Source organism: Acinonyx jubatus, chromosome A1 (genome assembly GCF_027475565.1).
Source record: "Acinonyx jubatus isolate Ajub_Pintada_27869175 chromosome A1, VMU_Ajub_asm_v1.0, whole genome shotgun sequence".
Lineage (NCBI taxonomy): Eukaryota > Metazoa > Chordata > Mammalia > Carnivora > Felidae > Acinonyx > Acinonyx jubatus.
In genome coordinates, this window is record NC_069380.1 from 53,573,455 (window position 1) to 53,591,562 (window position 18,108).

Below are 18,108 nucleotides of genomic sequence, written 5' to 3' on the forward strand. Positions count from 1 at the left end.
AAGGGGGTTGTCTGATAGTTAAGTCTGTTTTAAAAGATATTTCTGTAAACATGCTAAAGTGCTTCCTGTCTCAGCCTGGTTCTTGCTGAATGACATGGCATTGAACAGTGTTTGTGCCTGGAGCCTAAAATGCAGGAAGCTATAGATCATTCTGAATGAATAAATCATGTGTGTTCCTGCTGTCAATTCTGCTAACGCTTTTGTAGAAGCAGTGGCAAACTATCAATAATTAGGACCAACTAGGTCAGCTATTTAGTACCTTGATAGAGCAGTAACAGCTGCTTCGGTATATATTTCTTTCTTTCTTTTAACGCACTGAAGCACAACTTAGAAAAAAATTAGCTCCTAGGATGTGTCTGTCTGGGTTTTTTTTTTCTCCACCAGTGTTTTGTCATGTGAGGCAGTAAAGCATCCATAAAAGCAAACTATTTTTGAATAATACAGATAATCTTGATGAGGCATTGAATTATGAGAAGGAGAGATGAGCCGAGAACAACAAAAAAGTAAAAGGGAAAAAAATTTAGGTGCTCTTCTCTTCCAAAAACATCTAAATTGATCGCTCCATTTTGGAGGGAAAATAGATAATTATTAGGAATGTATAAATCAAACAAATGTTTAGCAGCTCACATTTGTTTTATATAAATTTACATGAATTCTATACAAGCAGTAATTAATAATCTCCATTTAAAGTCAGGGACATAAAATAGCAACTAAACATAAAATAGATATCTTCTCATCTTAAAATAATTTTGAATGTCTACTCTTTTATTTTTTAAAATTATTTTTAATGTTTATTTATTTTTGAGTGAGAGAGTGTGCACAAGTCAGGGAGGGGCAGAGAGAGAGGGAGACACAGAATCCAAAGCAGCCTCCAGGCTCTAAGCTGTCTGCACAAAGCCTGACATGGGGCTCAAACCCACAAACCGTGAGATTATGACCTGAGCTGAAGTCAGACACCAACCCACTGAGCCACCCAGGTGCCCCTTATTCTCTTCAAGTTTTATGTTTATTCAGTGTTTGTTGATTTCTTAACTGCACCAAACCTGCTTCATTTAGCAAGTATCTATAAATTTTTTGAGATTTTGGCTTTAATACAGATTTTTTTTTCCCAAAAGAGAAACATCCAGGTAACAAACGTATCTGTGAAGCAAGCACTACACTTTTTATGAGCATATTTGGCCAAATAATTATGTAATCTTTATCCTAAGGAAACTTATTAAACTAGATAACACAGTTAAGTGAATAATTTTTACAACATAGGGGTGACAGTAACTATGATAAAGGCATTTTCAGGGTACTAGGTGAACATAAAATAGAGGCATCTAAATCATATAGACTGCCTATGAAAGTATAATTCAAACACGAGTTCATGTAGGAGATGAACAGGATATTAAATTAGAGTGTTAGGGTTCTCATCACGAATGGCCTTGTGGGTTAGATTAAAGCACTTGACTTTTAACTAGAAAGTTAAAGGAGGCAGTGAAGGTTACTGAATACCTCAGAGGAGAGATGGGGTTAAGAAAAATCACGGAGGCCTAAACAATCAAAAGGTTATAAAAGATCCCCAACAAAGAGGACACACTGTTAAGGTGCCCTGAACCTGAGTGGGTTTGGAAAATAAGGTTTACAGTATGTTCCTTTACACTTTTCTGTGTTTGAACTGTTTAGTGATAAAATAGACCATATTAAAGAGAAACTGCTATTGTCTTTACCAACTGCTTATGGGTTGATTTTTTAAAATTTTATTTTACTAATAATGTAATTCATAACAGTTTGTAGCTAAATTAAATAGCTTTGCCTGGCAATTAAACCTATTCTTATCCAATCTATTATTTTACTGCTATATAAAATAGGTCCCACTGTGAGTTGTCTAACTATAAAATTAGAGCCCTCGAGGACAAAGAACTAAATCTGATTATGTTACATTTAAGTCATGCTTTGTGTGCATAACCTCTTGCCAGTGGCCTATCTCCATTTGCACTGAGTTTAGCACCCTCCTCAGTCAATAGTTTTAAACCTTTCTTTAGCTCATAAACTTGTTTTTTTCCTGCTGCATAAGACAAGGGAAGCTGTTTACACGTAGATGACTTTTTGACAACTATTTTAATATCTCTTTTAAAAGTCTCTCCGTGGATGGATGGATGTCTTTATCCGAGCCAAGCTTCTGTCAACTTAATAACTACAGTTCTGAGATGGAAGGGCACTGTTATGTTGTGAAAGCACTTTCATCTGAATGTTATTCTCACGTAAAAATGACTTTTGGAAAGTTCTTGTTCCAGAAGCCAAAAGATAATGGGTCCATGTGGAATATGCATGTTTACTCACTTGTGCAATGGGTTATTAAGGCAAATCGGTTGAGGAATGTAACATCGATTTTTAACACAACGTGAGGTTGCTATGCTTGTGTCATTTGTCATACCCAGACTTCTTTAAAAGTCTGGACACCTCAGTTTTGATATTCTGTTTATTTCCTTACTCTGGACTTTTCACCTCCAAGCTGGGGACAATAATATTTATCTGGTTTTGGAAAGCTTTATACTATCTTGATATCTCTGATTCTGACTCTCAGGTAATAGTCTTCCTTTTTAGGAGAAATAAAACAGAAATGTGAAAGTATTATTTAGGCATTCATTGAAGAATTTGGATCTGTGAACATTTCATTTAATAGTAACATATACTTCCTAAAATTAGTCTCTTATTTGGGTAAATTTTAACAGCTTTTAAAACATTAGGCAAGATCCTCTCTTCACTGGAGAAAGAAGATTTTACAATTTAATGGTTTTATAGTAGAAAAATCGTATCTAGTGTATATTTTTTAAACCTTTGAAAGCTGATGTGCTATTTCATTCACAAAGATTCATTCCTAGAAAAAAATAATTTCAATCATCTGGGTATATGTTTCAGGGAAGTGCAAATATCTCAATATAAAACATATTAACGTAACATTCTATCATTGTGGAGAAAAGCAACTCTAATCCACAAATTCATGAACACACACAAAAAAATCAAGTGGTCTCCCCTTATAGAAACAACTATTTGAGGTAGAGTTTTCAGGATTGCAAAAACTCAAAACTTGAGCCAGATGTTTTAATAACCTACATTGATTTTCGGTCTTTGTAGTGAAACAAAAATCAGGTAAATATTTCATGACTTAAAGGTTTCATTAGGAACTTTGCTGCATCCAATTACTGACAGCTGTTACTTAATCACACATCATGTTATAAATTCATACCTTCTGTTCCACAATCAAAATCAGTACCACAGGGGAGGAAATGAAAGCGAATCCATTTTACACCTAGGTCCTTTTCAACCAGGGGCTCGTGGCATTATATGCATATTAATTTCCCATCAAGTAAAAGTGATATTCAGTAAGTTAGCAGTCATGAGAGAAGCCATAATTTGGACATTACTTATTATTGTAAAGTCTTGAAAATGATGACGGATGCTTTTGCCAGTGCCGCAAAGAAATTAATTTTATTTTTGTTTTTAAATTGCAAATAATGTGAAAAACAATGACATATGGATGATATCTATGCACACATATATGTATCTGTACACACTCTAAGGAGAAAGTAATAATCCACCCACCTGAGACAGACAATTCTGAGAGAGAGAAAAATAGTCAAATATGGTAGTTAGAGAAACAGAGGCAGGTGGTAAACTTTTCCTACTTGTTACTTTGTTCAAGAATCATGGTTGTTGTTTTTTTTTTTTTTTTAGAGTTCTAAGGAATCTATGGGTGTTCTTAAAATACCATAATGAGGAGTAGGCTACCTATTTACATGTTTAGACCCTTGTAATATTTCATTTGGCTTTTGTTACTGAACACATTTATAGTTTTGGAGAACTTATTGTGGGAATTTAATTGCTTTTGCAGCATCAAAAAACCATCTTGAGGTGCTAATGTATAGACTACACACAATGACCCGTGCTGAGAGTAGAAGCAGTAATCATGTTAACGTACATTCAATCAAATTATGTTTCAAAGTGATTTATCTGGCAATTTTACACTTTTCTTGGCTTATCTTGGTGTCAAAGCATAGTCTACAGGCCTTCTTGACATCTGAACAAACCCTCTGCTATAATCCTAGGTAATACAACAAAGGAGTAGCATCTATCAAGAAGTCTAAGAGAGCCATTCCCCAGATTCTAAGCTATGGGATAAATATTACCCCAGGGAGTCTTCAACACACTAAGAGAACGCTGCCCCCTGATGAAATGTGTCCTTGCCAGAGCCAGATAGAATCTGCCATCTGCAACCCTCAGTTTTAAGGGAAAAAGTTAATGTCATAAAGAGGGCCACACTCTTTGCAAGTAACTGAAGACAGCTTTTCTTTGCTTCAGTCCAGGGCTGTTGTCAACAAAATAAGCTTCTCTCAGGATCAGCGATGACACTGGCTCATGAGCAGGAGTTCTACACTGCTGTCTGTGTTACTAGTGACAGTCTACATGTGGATATATATCATCTGTCTCCTTGGCTGCCCACCCAGTTAAAACTCTTAACAGTGTCCTTTGGCAGGGACTGAAACCATTGAGGCAACCACATGTCTGATCTCTGATATTGTGACCAAACCATTGGCCATGTCAGACTGATACAGCCCTTCCAAAATTCTGAAGTTCTAAGCAGAAAGCTAAATATAAGCATGAGTTGCTTCTTTATGTACTGTATCAAGGTTTACCAGTACATCACTTTGGGTAAATCAAACTTAAAAAATTTTTGTTTTTGCTGCTTCAAATAATGTTTCTTTTTAAAAAAAAATCAGATCAGTGTAATAGATCACTTGAGTAACTTTGTCTAGCTTAGAACAAAATAATTTTCTTGGGATGCAGTTAAGCCACTTCCGTGTCTATTTTTTGATAAGTAATTCTTCCTAATTCATCTGAAAAAACATTAGCTATATTATCTATGTCTTTTCTTGAGAAAACACTCCCCAGTAAATCCATAGCCACACATGCAGAAATAGGATATTCTTAAGAAATCAGATTTTAGGTGTAATCCACAATTACCCGAGCATAATTGTGTGAAATAACCAAATGCCATCAAAGGGCAAATAGACTATGTCTGGAATAAGGGATCATTTTAATGTAGGCATGAGAAGCAATGATATATGAAAGGGCTTATTTGTAAAAAGTAATTGACTTTTGGAGCTGTTTTTTTGATACTTGGCTCCTACTAGTTAGTAAAATTACATGAAAAAAAATTTAAAGTTCAGTGATTATGGGCCCTATCCCAGACTTACAGAATTACAAATCTCTGAGTTGAGATGCAGGAATCTGTGTTTTAAAATCCTACTCCAGTGATCTTGATGTACGGCCAAATTTGGTAACCCAGTGACCAAACACCAAATGTGGAAGATAATCTTATTTCCATCAAAACTAGGTGAGTTAAAAAATAATTCTCATCAGTCCTAGAAAGTATTTCCTAAAGGAATTCCAGATATCCCTGTGCCAAACACATTTTGTACTAGAGCCATTGTACCTCCTGGGTTTCTAGTATATACATAGACTTCTGGTAGAATAATTAGGAGAATACTGCATTTTGTATTTAAAATATGAATTTTTGTCAACTACAGAAAGATAAAAAAAATGTATCCTCAATAAATACAGCAGTTCAAATAACAATAATAATATTAATGCAGGATTTTGACATATCATTTATAGTTTCTGTATATATTTTTATAGTTTCTGTATATTTACTTTAGTTCTAAGTATGGTTTACTCATGCTTGATTAGCTTAACATACTTATAAATTACCAAGAATCCCAACACATCATTATTAAAGAGAGTTATCTAAGTATAGTGGACTTCTCTGGCATTTCAATCATATACAGATATCCAGATACAGAAAATCAGATAAACATGTTTCTCATAAAATGTTTTTGAAAAAGTGTACATTACTCATCCAATGTGCTGCATTTTATATAAAGATACCTTAGTGTTCCCCAAGGAGCAGATGGATTTCCACCTGTTCCCTTCCATCCCTCAGAAACTTCAAGCCTCTTGCAATGGTTCTTATTTCCTCTCATGCATAGTTCCGATAGGATTACTAATAATCACAGCCCATATATCTAATGTTTAGAAAGTACAGGTAGATGCATTATCATCATGTCATTATTTTCATAATATTGCAAATAAATAAGGAATGACAAAGAGGATGATAACAATGTTGAGAATAATAATGATGGTGATTGCCAAAAGGGCAAGGAGAGGAGGAAGAAAAAAAGGTGATGAGGGAGAAAAGAGAATCACAACTTTATAATTTTTTATTTTGATTAGTCATCATGAGCTAGATTCAAAGTCAAGGAATTTATAATCTATCACGTAGGCACTGCAGACTCCCATTGCTATATACAGAATTGTTTATATAGTTTGCTCTAATCATAAACAACAACAAAAAGGATGCCAGATATCTGGCATCAGATAACCCTGATCTGCCCAACTCTTTGGGATAAGTTATGAGAATTACATACTCTTGGAAAAACTAATGTATAGAAGCAGAAAGCCTATTTTGAAAAAAATCATATAGCAATAAATTCAGGTCTCTGTACAACAGAATTCTAGATATTTGCAAACAAGTACTTTTTCCACGACATTTAATGACAAAGTAAATGGACAGCAATACTCGATAAATACTTATGAAACTACACTTTCAGAAGAGTGGGTGTACATCTACTTTATTGAAATTTTTATCCTATGAATAAAAAGATACTGTACCCTGTTTTTTCATCATGTAATGTTATGAGCAAAAATATTACATTTTATGTGTTTTCATTATGTAATGTTAAAAGTGTTAACACTAAAAACAAGGCTATGAGATCAAGATCTCATCATGTTGTATAAAAAGGCATTACAATTTAAAGTTAAGAATGTGAATATTACCAATATTACAGCTACTGAATGATGATATTAATTTTTTTTTTAATTTTAGAGAGAAAGCATGCACACGGGGGAGAGGGGCAAAGGGAGAGGGAGAGAGAGGATCTCAAGCAGGCTCCATGCTCAGTGTGGAGCCAGAAGTGAGGCTCCATCCCATGAGGCTGGGATCAAGACCTGAGCCAAAATCAAGAGTTGGATGCTCAACTGACTGAGTTACCCAGGCACTCCAGATGATCCTAATTTTTTTTTTAAAGAAGTTCTGGTATTTAAATTTTAAAAATACCATAGAACAGGTCATTATAAAGTTTTATGTTTATTTATACCTGAAAGGTTAGATATACTTATTGGGTATGCATTTAGCATATATTAAAAAAAGATATCCAAGATCCTTTTAAGAAAGCTATTTTTGGGGCACCTGGATGGCTCAGTCAGTTAAGCCTCTGACTTCGGCTCAGGTCATGATCTCACGGTTCGTGGGTTCAAGCCCCACATCAGGCTCTGTGCTGACCACTCAGAGCCTGGAGCCTATTGCAGATTCTGTGTCTTCCTCTCTCTCTGCCCCCACCCCCCCAAACACTGTCTCTCTCTCTCTCTCTCTCTCTCTCTCTGAAAACTAAATAAAAAATTTTAAAACAGCTATTTTTCCAAAGAATACCTCTTTAAGACAAAGATGCCCCCCCGCCCCCGCCTAAAATAGTTCTAGTATGGTATCATTAAAAAACAAATGGATTTTATGTTTAAACTTTTTCATTTATTGACTTTCATTTAAAAAATCCTAATTGTATTGCCCTTCCCTTAGAGTCCACAGATACACATTTTGGATGTGCTGCCTGGAGATGATGCAAGTGCTGTCAAGTTTCCCAACCTGGATTTTATTTCCTTCATGATGAGAAATAGAAGTACATAATTTGGCAGAGAGAAAAGTGATTATCCTGTTGGTTAAGAGGAAAATGTTTTAGTGATATGAAAAATAAAAAAATCACTACAAATTCCAAGTGATATGTGATGCTGCTGTAAGTGTGGGAGGTAAGAATGTCTGGGGAAAAGGAATTGTTTGTGGAGGATGGGTGGGTTTGAATGAGTGGGACTTTGTTCCAGAAAACTAAGATGGGCAGATGGAGTTCGGTTTTGGAGCATGACTTAGACTGGAATGTGCATCCAGAAAAATCCACCGTCTCTCTATTTTTCATTTTCTTGATGCATCCTCTAACTTTGTTTTCTGTGTCTTTTTTCCCCTGCATTTCACTCCTGACCTTTTCTTTTAACCGTTTTTTTCAAACAATTATGCCTTTACATGTCTTGATTACATGTCTTCTTTTTCAAAACACACACACAAATGAAGTGCCTCCAACTTATACACATAGAAGTGCTATTAAACTATAAAAGGCCCAGGTGGAAGAACACTGCAGCCTGGACCATCTGAAGAGCTATATCTTGCTCTAGGTTTTCCCAAAGTTGGCAGATTTTAGGGTCAACTCGATAAATGAGTCTGTTCTGAACGGTATATCGAAAGTGGTGTATGTAACTTCTCAAATCCAAAGAGACATACCTAGCATGTAGTTTTCAAATGCACCATTTTTTTTTTTTTTTACACCTGAAGGTAACTAACTTACATGTTCAAACTATTAGACACTAGAAACTTTACAGAGGTATCAGGCTCCAGGATTTATCTCCCTATTCATAAATATAACTTAAAAGACCTCCATGATAACTGGTAATTCTGAGTCACCAAGTCCTATTAGAATGCTATTACTGCTGTAGTGTTTGAAAGATCCATAAATACATAATAGGTCCTGGGATCTGTGTTGATATGCAATTGGAGTAAATAACTGATTAAGCTTAAAATAACTGCCTGGTATACACTAAGAATAATCATCTCCTGTACTAGCTGATTTAAAGGAGAATGTAATAGAGATCCTAAGTCTTGCATCTTTAAAGTTTTGATGATGGTGTTAGCCATTGATTTCCCCAGGAGTATAACACTGTTTTTAGCATCAATTTTGAAAGGTAGGGTAAATTCCAGGAACTTTCAGTGTTCAAACTTTCTCTCACTCCATGAATTGGAAAAGCAACATGGGGATTATGCTAGTTATTAAAGTATCAGTTATATGTAATTAATATAATTGGATTTATCTTCCTATCTAAGAGAAACAAAAAAACTGAACTAAATAAATAACACAATGCTTTTCAAGATATTGGGCATGAGACAACAGAAAATGGAGACTTTTGAGATACAGAAAATGAGGTAAACCCTAAAATTGCCTAAGGTTACTTATTTGAGGGAACTTCCAGGTTACAGAGCGAGAAGGAGAAACTCAGGTAGAGCTAGGCAGACTTCCTATGTTGAAGACACAGATCTCATAGTCCAGGAAAAACAAGGTAGCTAGACTGTCAGTAGATGATAGAGTACTGGGATAACAAAGCTGCACAGAGAGAGTTCCAGAGATCTGTAGAGGGATCCCTCAAGTGTTCATCAGACTACTGATCAGTGAAAGCATGTGAAAAACTACCTGAGGCTTGGAAATGAACCACCTAAAAGGATTAGAATACAGTAACTTGAGCTCACCCAGGGCTGGGAATAAACTCTATTTCCATCACCCAGATTGGAAACCCTCATAATTCATTGAACATTTGGTATTCAGAAGACTCTTGCCTCTGTGCTAGGGAATAATTAGCTAGACTGAGCACTGCTCCAGACCTTAACAAATCTTAAATATAAGGCTCAAAAGCCTCAAACCATTTTTTAGTATCATAAATGAGTCCAAGAACAAAGATTGAGAATATAGGATTACAAAAATATCCAGCATCCAACAAGGTAAAATTAACAATGCCTGATGTCCAATAAAAAATTATCAGCCATTCAGACAGGCAGGAGAATGCAATCCATAATGAGGAGAAAATGAAATCAATTGAAACTGACCCAGATGTTAGAATTGGCAGACAAGAACATTAAAGCAGTTATTACAACTGTATTCCATATGTTCAAAAAGCTACAGGAAAAATTGAATATGTAAGTAGTGACAGAAAAGACATAAAAATATAGCCAAACTTCTAGAGGTGAAAACGACAATGTCTGAGATGAAAAATGCATTGGATGTTATTAACTGCAGACTATACATTGCAGAACAAATGATTAGTGAATTCGTAGACACAGCAATAGAAATTATGCAAAATTGGAACACACAGGGAAAAATATCTAATTTAAAAATGAACAGGGGCACCAAAATAGCTCAGTCAGTTTAGCGTCTGACTTTTGGTTTCAGCTCAGGTCATGATCTCACCATTTCATGGGTTCCAGCCGTACATTGGACTCTGCACTGGCAGCACAGCACTTGCTTGGTATTCTCACTCTCTTCCTCTCTCTCTGCCCCTCCCCCACCCGTGCTGTCTCTATCTCTCTCAAAATAAATAAATTAATTTAAAACATAATAATAAAAAACAAAATGAACAGAACACTAGTGAGCTTTGGGACAATTTTTAAAAAAAAAATTATAATTGCAATTGGAAGCATGATATTCATGATATTTGGCTGAGATGGGGAAAGGGAAGTGGCAGAAAAGAATATTTGAAGAAATAATGACATAAAAATTTCCAGATTGATTAAACTATTCAAAAATTTTAACAGTTCCAAATATCTCAACTAACTCCAAGCACAATGCAGAAAAACAGTCCAGCTAAGTGAAACGTGAAGCATTAGTTACTAAATCATCTTTGCACCATGAGTTAATGGTTTGAACAGTGAGTGCTTCAGATAGTAAACTTAATCCTAATAGTTTCTAAGGAGCCATTAAAAGCATTACAATAAGTACACAGTAATATTAAGATAAGAATGAACATTTTGGGGACACAATTATACTGTAAAAATGTCATCAGTTTTAATTACAAGTGGAATATTTGACCTAGGATATTTCAGAACGGGTGTTGAATATCTAATGTTTAAAATCAAGGTAACTCATAAATTAAACTGGACCAGTGATAAAGAGAAAGTCTTAAAGGTACACAGAGGGAAATACACATTATATTTAGCAGAACAAAGATAGTTTGCTGGAAATAATGCAAACGATAAAACAGTTGGGAGAAGATGGAAGCAGAGTAGGATGACCCTAGGCTCGCCTCATCCCACAAATACAACTAAATAACTATTAAATCATCCTAAGTACTCCAGAAATTGATCTGAAGACTGGCCAAACAAACTCCACAGCTAAAGGTAGAGACAAGGCCACATGCAAGAAGGTAAGACGTGCAGAGATGCAGTCTGGGAGAGAAACAGATTGTGGCCCCTACAGTGGTAAGGGAGCACTGTTCACAGAGAAGGGTGAGAGAAAAACTATCACACAGAGGAGGTCACGGGGAAAACAAATCCTCATAGCAATTGGCTTGGAAAGTGAGAGAGGGTCCACATTGATGAGTTCTTTCAACCAGAGGGACTTAAAGCCTAGAGTTTTTAAGGCCAGTATGCTTGGTTCTGGGAGAGCTCAGAGGATATTGGGGCTGCTCTTGGAGAAAAGACTGGGCAAACAGACTGTTGACATACAATGTGGAAACACTATATGAAGAGCTTGCACATACAATGAGGAAATTAGTTGATCATTATAGAGCATGTCCCACAGAAGTAGTGTTCATAGAGAGATCCCTCCAGGAACCCATCCCTCAGCATAAGCACAGAGCCACCTGCAGGAATCAGTGCAGCACTGACACTCGCTACCTAACTTACTTACACCAACCCTCTCCCTACACTCTGCTCCAGAAGAACCACCTTTCCCAATCATACTTGCTTCAGTCCCAGTGCAGCAGGCCCCCTCCCCCAGAAGACTGGTCCTAATCCCTGTCAACACTGCGTCTAGTTTTGTGAGGCCTTGGTTCCAGCGGCAGCAGCAACAGGTCTCATTACGTAAGCAGATCAGAGCACACCTAGTTAAAACTGACCCATTCAGGCCAGGGACCAAACAGTCCCACAGCAAGCAAAGAGAGCTTTGCAGATGACTGGCCTGAAGGACAACTGACCAGGACAAAACAGCAGAGCACATGCAGCACACACTGGAGACAGTCATGGAAGCACCAGGCCCTGGGGAACAGGGAATATTATACGACAGGGCACTACCAGACCTCTTCATAATAAAGCCATTACCTTCAAGAACAGGAGACATAGCTACTTTCCTAACACACAGAAACAGGAGCAGAGACTTAAGGCAAAATGAGTAGACAGAGGCATTTGTCCCAAATGAAAGAACAGAACAAGGCCACAGCCAGAGATATAAGCAAAACAGATATAAGTAACATGCCTGATGGACATCTGTGAGACCATTAACATAGAAATAAGGAATAATATGGCAGAGATAAAGGGATCAATATGCAACGTGAGAAATATGCTTGATCTAATGAATTAATGACCTTAAAGAAAGAGTAATGGAAAGTAAGTAAGCTGAACAAAAGAGAGAAAAAAGAGTTATGCAAAATGAGAATAGACTTAGGGAATTCAGTGACTCCATAAGATGTAATAACATTCATATTATAGGAGGCTCACAAAAGAAAAGAGAGAGAAAGGGGGAAGAGAATTTATTTGAAGAGATAATAGCTGAAAACTTGACTAATCTGGGGAAAGAAGCAAATATGCAGATCCAGGAGGCACAGAAAACCCTCCAAAAATCAACAAAAGCAGATGAACATCAAGATACATTATAATTAAAATGGCAAAATACAGTGATAAAGAAAAAATATTAAAGGCAGCAAGACAGAAGAAGAGAGTACATGCAAAGGAATCCCATAAGGTTATCAGCAGATTTTTCAGCAGAAACTTTCCAAGCCAGAAAGGAGAATAGAAGAAGAAATAGTTTCCCAGACAAATAAAAACTAAAGGAGTTCATGACCATTAAACCAACCCTGAAAGAAATATTCAAAAAGACTCATTGAGTAGAAAGGAAAGACCAAAAATGACAATATGAAGATAGGAAACACAAAAGCAATAAAGATGAATATTTCTATAAAAAATGCATCAAGGAACTCACAAAAGAAAAGAATGTAAAATATGCACCATATACCTAAAATGTGGGGAGGAGAGGGGTTAAGAATTGGCTCAAACTTAAATGACCATCAACTTAGTATAGATTGCTACATGCAGAAGATGTTATATACAAACCTAATGGTAACCACAAAGCAATAAAATAGTTGAACAACATCTTTAAAGAAATGAAAAAATAAAAAAAACATAAAACCTCTCAGCCTAGAAACTATATACCTAGCAAAATATCTTTAATAATAAGCCCAAAATAAGGACAAAAAAGGCAAAAGGATGTTTAAAAACTTTGTCACCAGCAGGCCTAAATTACAAGAACTGTTAAGAAATGTTAAAGAAGTTTTTTTTCTTTTTTAGGGAGATAAGAAATTTTCTTCTTATTTAAGTTCACTTTCAAGATATTGAATGATTAAAGAAAACAGTAACACTGTATTGTAAAGGTTATGAAAGTGTAGAAATAAATGTATGACAATGATAGTGTAGGGGCCAGGAGGAAAAAAAAATGCAATTAAACTGTTGAGTTTCTTACAACATATATGAAGTATTGTATTAAGTCAGATGGTAAAGTTAAAGATACATAAAACATAGGAAAATAATCACTAAAGTAACACAATAGTTACAGTATATTGAAGATATAAAATATTATTAACCATGAAAAATATTAAACTAAAAGAAGGCAGTACCAAAAAGGTGGGGGTAAAAAAGGCTAAAAGGGAAGAAAAAAGGAACATGGAACACATGAGACAAACGGAGATGAACAAGAAATTGTTATATTTAAAACAAACTATGTAACCATTACATTAAATGTAAATGAGATAAAAATAACATATATTGCTAGATTGGATAAAATAGCAAGACATATGTGCCTATGAGAGATCAGTGTTAAATAATAAGATACAAACATGTCAATATTAAAAGGATAAAAAATTACATGTCATGATAACATTAATCAAAGGAAAGCTGTTTTGGCTATATTGATAAAAACATAGTACACTGCAGAGCAAAGAATATTACCAGGATTAAAGAAATTCATTTCATAGTGATAAAGGGATAACCTACAAACCTAAATGTTTATGTAACTAGTGATAGAGCTTAAAAATACATGATACTAAAATTGAAGACAGTCAAGGAGAAATGGAAAAATCTACAACTATAGTCAAAGATTTTAATATCCTCATCTCAATAATAGAAAAGTAGCTGGAAAATCAATAATCATACATGGGATTTGAGCAACACTATTAAACATATTAACTTAATTGTCTCAATACTCTATCCAAAGGCAGGAAAACATACATTCTATTTATGTTCTCATGGAAAATTTACAAGATAATCAATATTGTGGGCTATAAAACAAGTCTCAATAAATTTAAAGAGATTCAAGCTAGATATTCTCTGAACAAAATGAAATTAGAAATCATTAACAAAACTTTCTGGGAAGTTTCCTATATTTGGAAACTATATAACATGCTTATAAATAACTCACGTCTCAAATCTATTTTAAACTAAATAGAGTTTCTAAAAAACATCAAAATTTGTGGGATATTGCATATTCAACACTTAAAGAAATTTGTGGAACTAAATGCCTGTATTATTTGAAAAAAAAAATGGTCTCCAATTCATGACCACAGCTTCCACCTTAAGAGTGTAAAAAATAAAGTGCAAATGACACCTAATGTAAGCAGAAGAAAGAAAATAATAAAGACCAGAGTGAAAATCAATAAAATAGGAAACAATTTTAAAACAGAGAAAATATGAAACCAGAAGATAGTTCTTTGTAAAAGTTTTAAAAATAAAAGACATAAATTTCTAGCCAGAATAGTTAGAGAAAAGGTAGAAGAAACAAAGTACTTATATCAGAAATGAGATAAATGACATTACTAGAGATTCCATTAATATCAAAAGCATAATTGGAGATATTATAAACAACTTTATGCAAAGAAATTTGACAAAAACACTGAAATGAATATAATCTTAGAAACAGGAAGAAATATATTGCTTGTATGTCTATTAAAGAAATTGGATTTGTAGTTAAGACATTCCAATAAAGAAAACTCCTGAATTGAATGCCTTTACTGGTGAATTAAAACAAAAATTAAGGAATATAAAATTCTAATTCTACACAAAGTTCCAGGAAATTGTAGAGAAAGAATTACTTTCCAACTCATTCTATGAGGCCAGCATTACACTGCTATCAAAACCAAAGACAGAGCAAAAACACTGAGAATGAGAATGCTGAGTAATATCCCTTACAAACATGATACAAAAATTCCTAATAAAATTTTACAGAACAAATCCATAAATATATAAAGTTCAGTTTATCCCTGGAATGCATACATAATTTACCATTCAATAATCAATTCATACTATTTACTATATTAATTAACTAAAAAAATGAGGCTTGATATATAAACCATTTCCTCTAGGAGTTGTGCAACCTGGAGGAAAAGGTTGGAGTCAGATTCTAGTTATAGGTCTGAAAGTAATAAGGGGTGGCAAAAATGGGACACAAGCAGAATTCCCTTGTCCTTGTAAGGTAAATGCTTTAGGCATTCATTACAGAGATCTCAAACAAGTCAAGGACAAATTAGTTGCTTCCTCAGGCAAAAAATAAGCTCTGTAGGATTTAGTGGTTCAGAGTGAACTGTTTTATATAACTTAATCTTATGACTTTATTCTAATTCTCAGTTTACTACTCCTCCCAACTGTTTCCTAAGGTCAACTGGTCTGTTTGTAAGTATTATTAATATTTTATTTTGCTAACTCATTTTCTTGCTCAAGCTTCTGCTACAAGTGATAAAGACTTATCGAATGGGGAGCGCTTTGATCGTTCTGTTCTCCTTCTTTACGGCCACACGTCAGTTACAAAAAGGGAAGCTGACATGACAGTCCTAGAATTTTTCATAATCAACATTTTATTTAATCACAGCTGCTGTTTAATCAAGATCTAAACTCCTTGACATAGGAGAACGCACACAATAACAATGCGCTGTTTTGCCATTGTGTGTCAGAGACTGTTAGAGACCTATTCTCTAATTGTAGTTTTCTCATGGTGTTCAGATCCACGCATATTAAATAACCCATCCTAGATTCCTATCACTGAATGTCTACTACCTTCAACCACTTCCAGTGTCAACAGTCTTTCAGTCATTTTTGTAGTTATAATAAATTAAAATATGCTGGCCAGTTTAAGAAAAAAAGAATTCATTAAAGAATATTAGAATTTAACAGAATCAGTAGGATAATTGGAGGAAACAAAATTTGAGGTTAAACTTGTAGGTGACTATCTAAAACTATGCTGCAAAATTTACCTCAGAGGAAAACCTGTTTGGGCTGCCTCTCTAAACAAAATGGCAAAAAAATAGTCAATTTTACTACAATGCTTCTATTAGTACTACCAATGTTGATGGCAATTCTGCATGAGAAATATAATCTTGCTACTACTACCATTCCTCAAGTATGGAACTCAAAATTTCAGTTCTACTGAGTGGAACATGATTCCAGATATGATTTTTTAAAACACAAGCAAGTTATTAAACAATGGTTGGTGCCCAAGAATATGCCATATTTTCCTTACAGTTAGCATGCTTTGCTTATTTCTCCATTTATAAGTAGGGTTTATTTATCATATTCAATTTCCTAATTTAGTACATACCCTGTAGGATGTAAGATCATGAGAAAACCATTGTTTATCACCTACAGAGCCTGTATTTTGAGCTAGGGATACTGTGTGATGGGACTTTGTGCTGTTTCACTTTTGACAGTGTAAGAAAATATTCTCAGCTGTCTGAAACTTGAAAGTATTATATTACATGGGAGCCTTTACAATAAAATGATTATAAAAGCAAGAGGCATGTAACTATTGAATAATCAGAAGGATAGGATCTATTCTGGGTATCTGTCATTTTTTAGCCAGCTAGTTCTGAACTACCTTCATATTTAAGGAAAACTCTTTATTATGTAAGTTTTGGTGAATGGGGCACAGATAATCTCTCACTACCTGCAGCTAAGCTTTCAGACACATAATTTAGGGTAAATCAATCATATATGCCCAATGGGACTTTGAAATTTGAGAGTAGTACAAAGAGAAGGATACTTAGAATTTATTCACAGTGGCAGAGATGGAACTGAGATTTTGTTGATCACAGCAGGGAATGTCATCATTGGGCTTTTATGAAGATTTAGTAAGTTGACGTGCATAAACTGGTTTCAATAACTCACAGAGTACATCCTAGGTAAGTGTTTATTATTAAGTCAGAGGCCATTTCAGGCATTACCAAAATTGGACTTAAGAGCATGTTACTACTCCAGGAATTCAGAATTAAAATCACTCCTTGCTAGAGTAATTTTCACACTTTTGTAGTTTAGTTTGTATTTCCTTAGATGTGAAATAAATATTTTATTAAATTGGATGTCTACATAAATCAAACGAAGTCAATATAACCTCCAATCAGTGTAACTCATTTACTCTTGCAAGAGTTACCATGTGATCACTTTTTGTGTTTTGGGAGTAGACTTGCAAAAGTGGATCCAGAACTAGTGCAATAGATAGACAACTTCACTCCATTAATCTTCTTAATGGGAAGAAAAGAAGAACTAGTGTTTGCTATTGCCTAAGCATACAGTCAAATGCAATAAGTGGAGGCTGGCTATCCAATGTAGCCGGTCTGTTCATTTCACCATATCAAGCATTCGCACTAGTTGGAGGCAATCCTGGAGTACTGTGCAATGTTTCAGAAAGTCCAGTTCGGGAAGTGTCGTTTGCATAGTATATACCACCTATGGCTTTGCACTTTATTCTCAGATTTTTTTATAAAAATTTTTTTAATGTTTATTTATTTTTGAGAGAGAGAGAGAAAGAGAGAGAGAGACAGAGTATGAGTGGGAGAGGAACAGAGAGAGAGAGGGAGAGGGAGACACTGAATCTGAAACAGGCTCCAGGCTCTGAGCTGTCAGCACAGAGCCCAACATGGGGCTCAAACTCACGAACCACAAGATCATGACTTGAGCTGAAGTTGGATGCTTAACCGACTGAGCTTCTTCGTTCTTAGGATTTTTGGAATTAGTGTTCTTGAGTACTGCCAAACTGTGCCTCAGTGAAAATAAATATATTTTATTCTCTATCTGGAAGTATGGGAATTATAAATGTTGTTTGCTTGTTTGCTTTTACTTTTTCTTATATTTATGATAAAAAACAGTATTATAATATAATTGATAAATTC

General features: G+C 34.9%; 1 long non-coding RNA gene across 2 annotated transcripts in view; it reads left to right on the forward strand.

The window, feature by feature from the left end:
* Positions 1-12,968, forward strand: part of LOC113601079 (uncharacterized) — a 266,173-nt gene extending 253,205 nt beyond the window's left edge. For both annotated transcript variants that reach the window (XR_008296153.1, XR_003422217.2), the window contains exon 5: positions 7,676-12,968. This is a non-coding gene — a long non-coding RNA (uncharacterized LOC113601079). The remainder of the gene's footprint in view (positions 1-7,675) is intronic.
* The last annotated feature ends 5,140 nt before the right edge of the window (positions 12,969-18,108 follow it).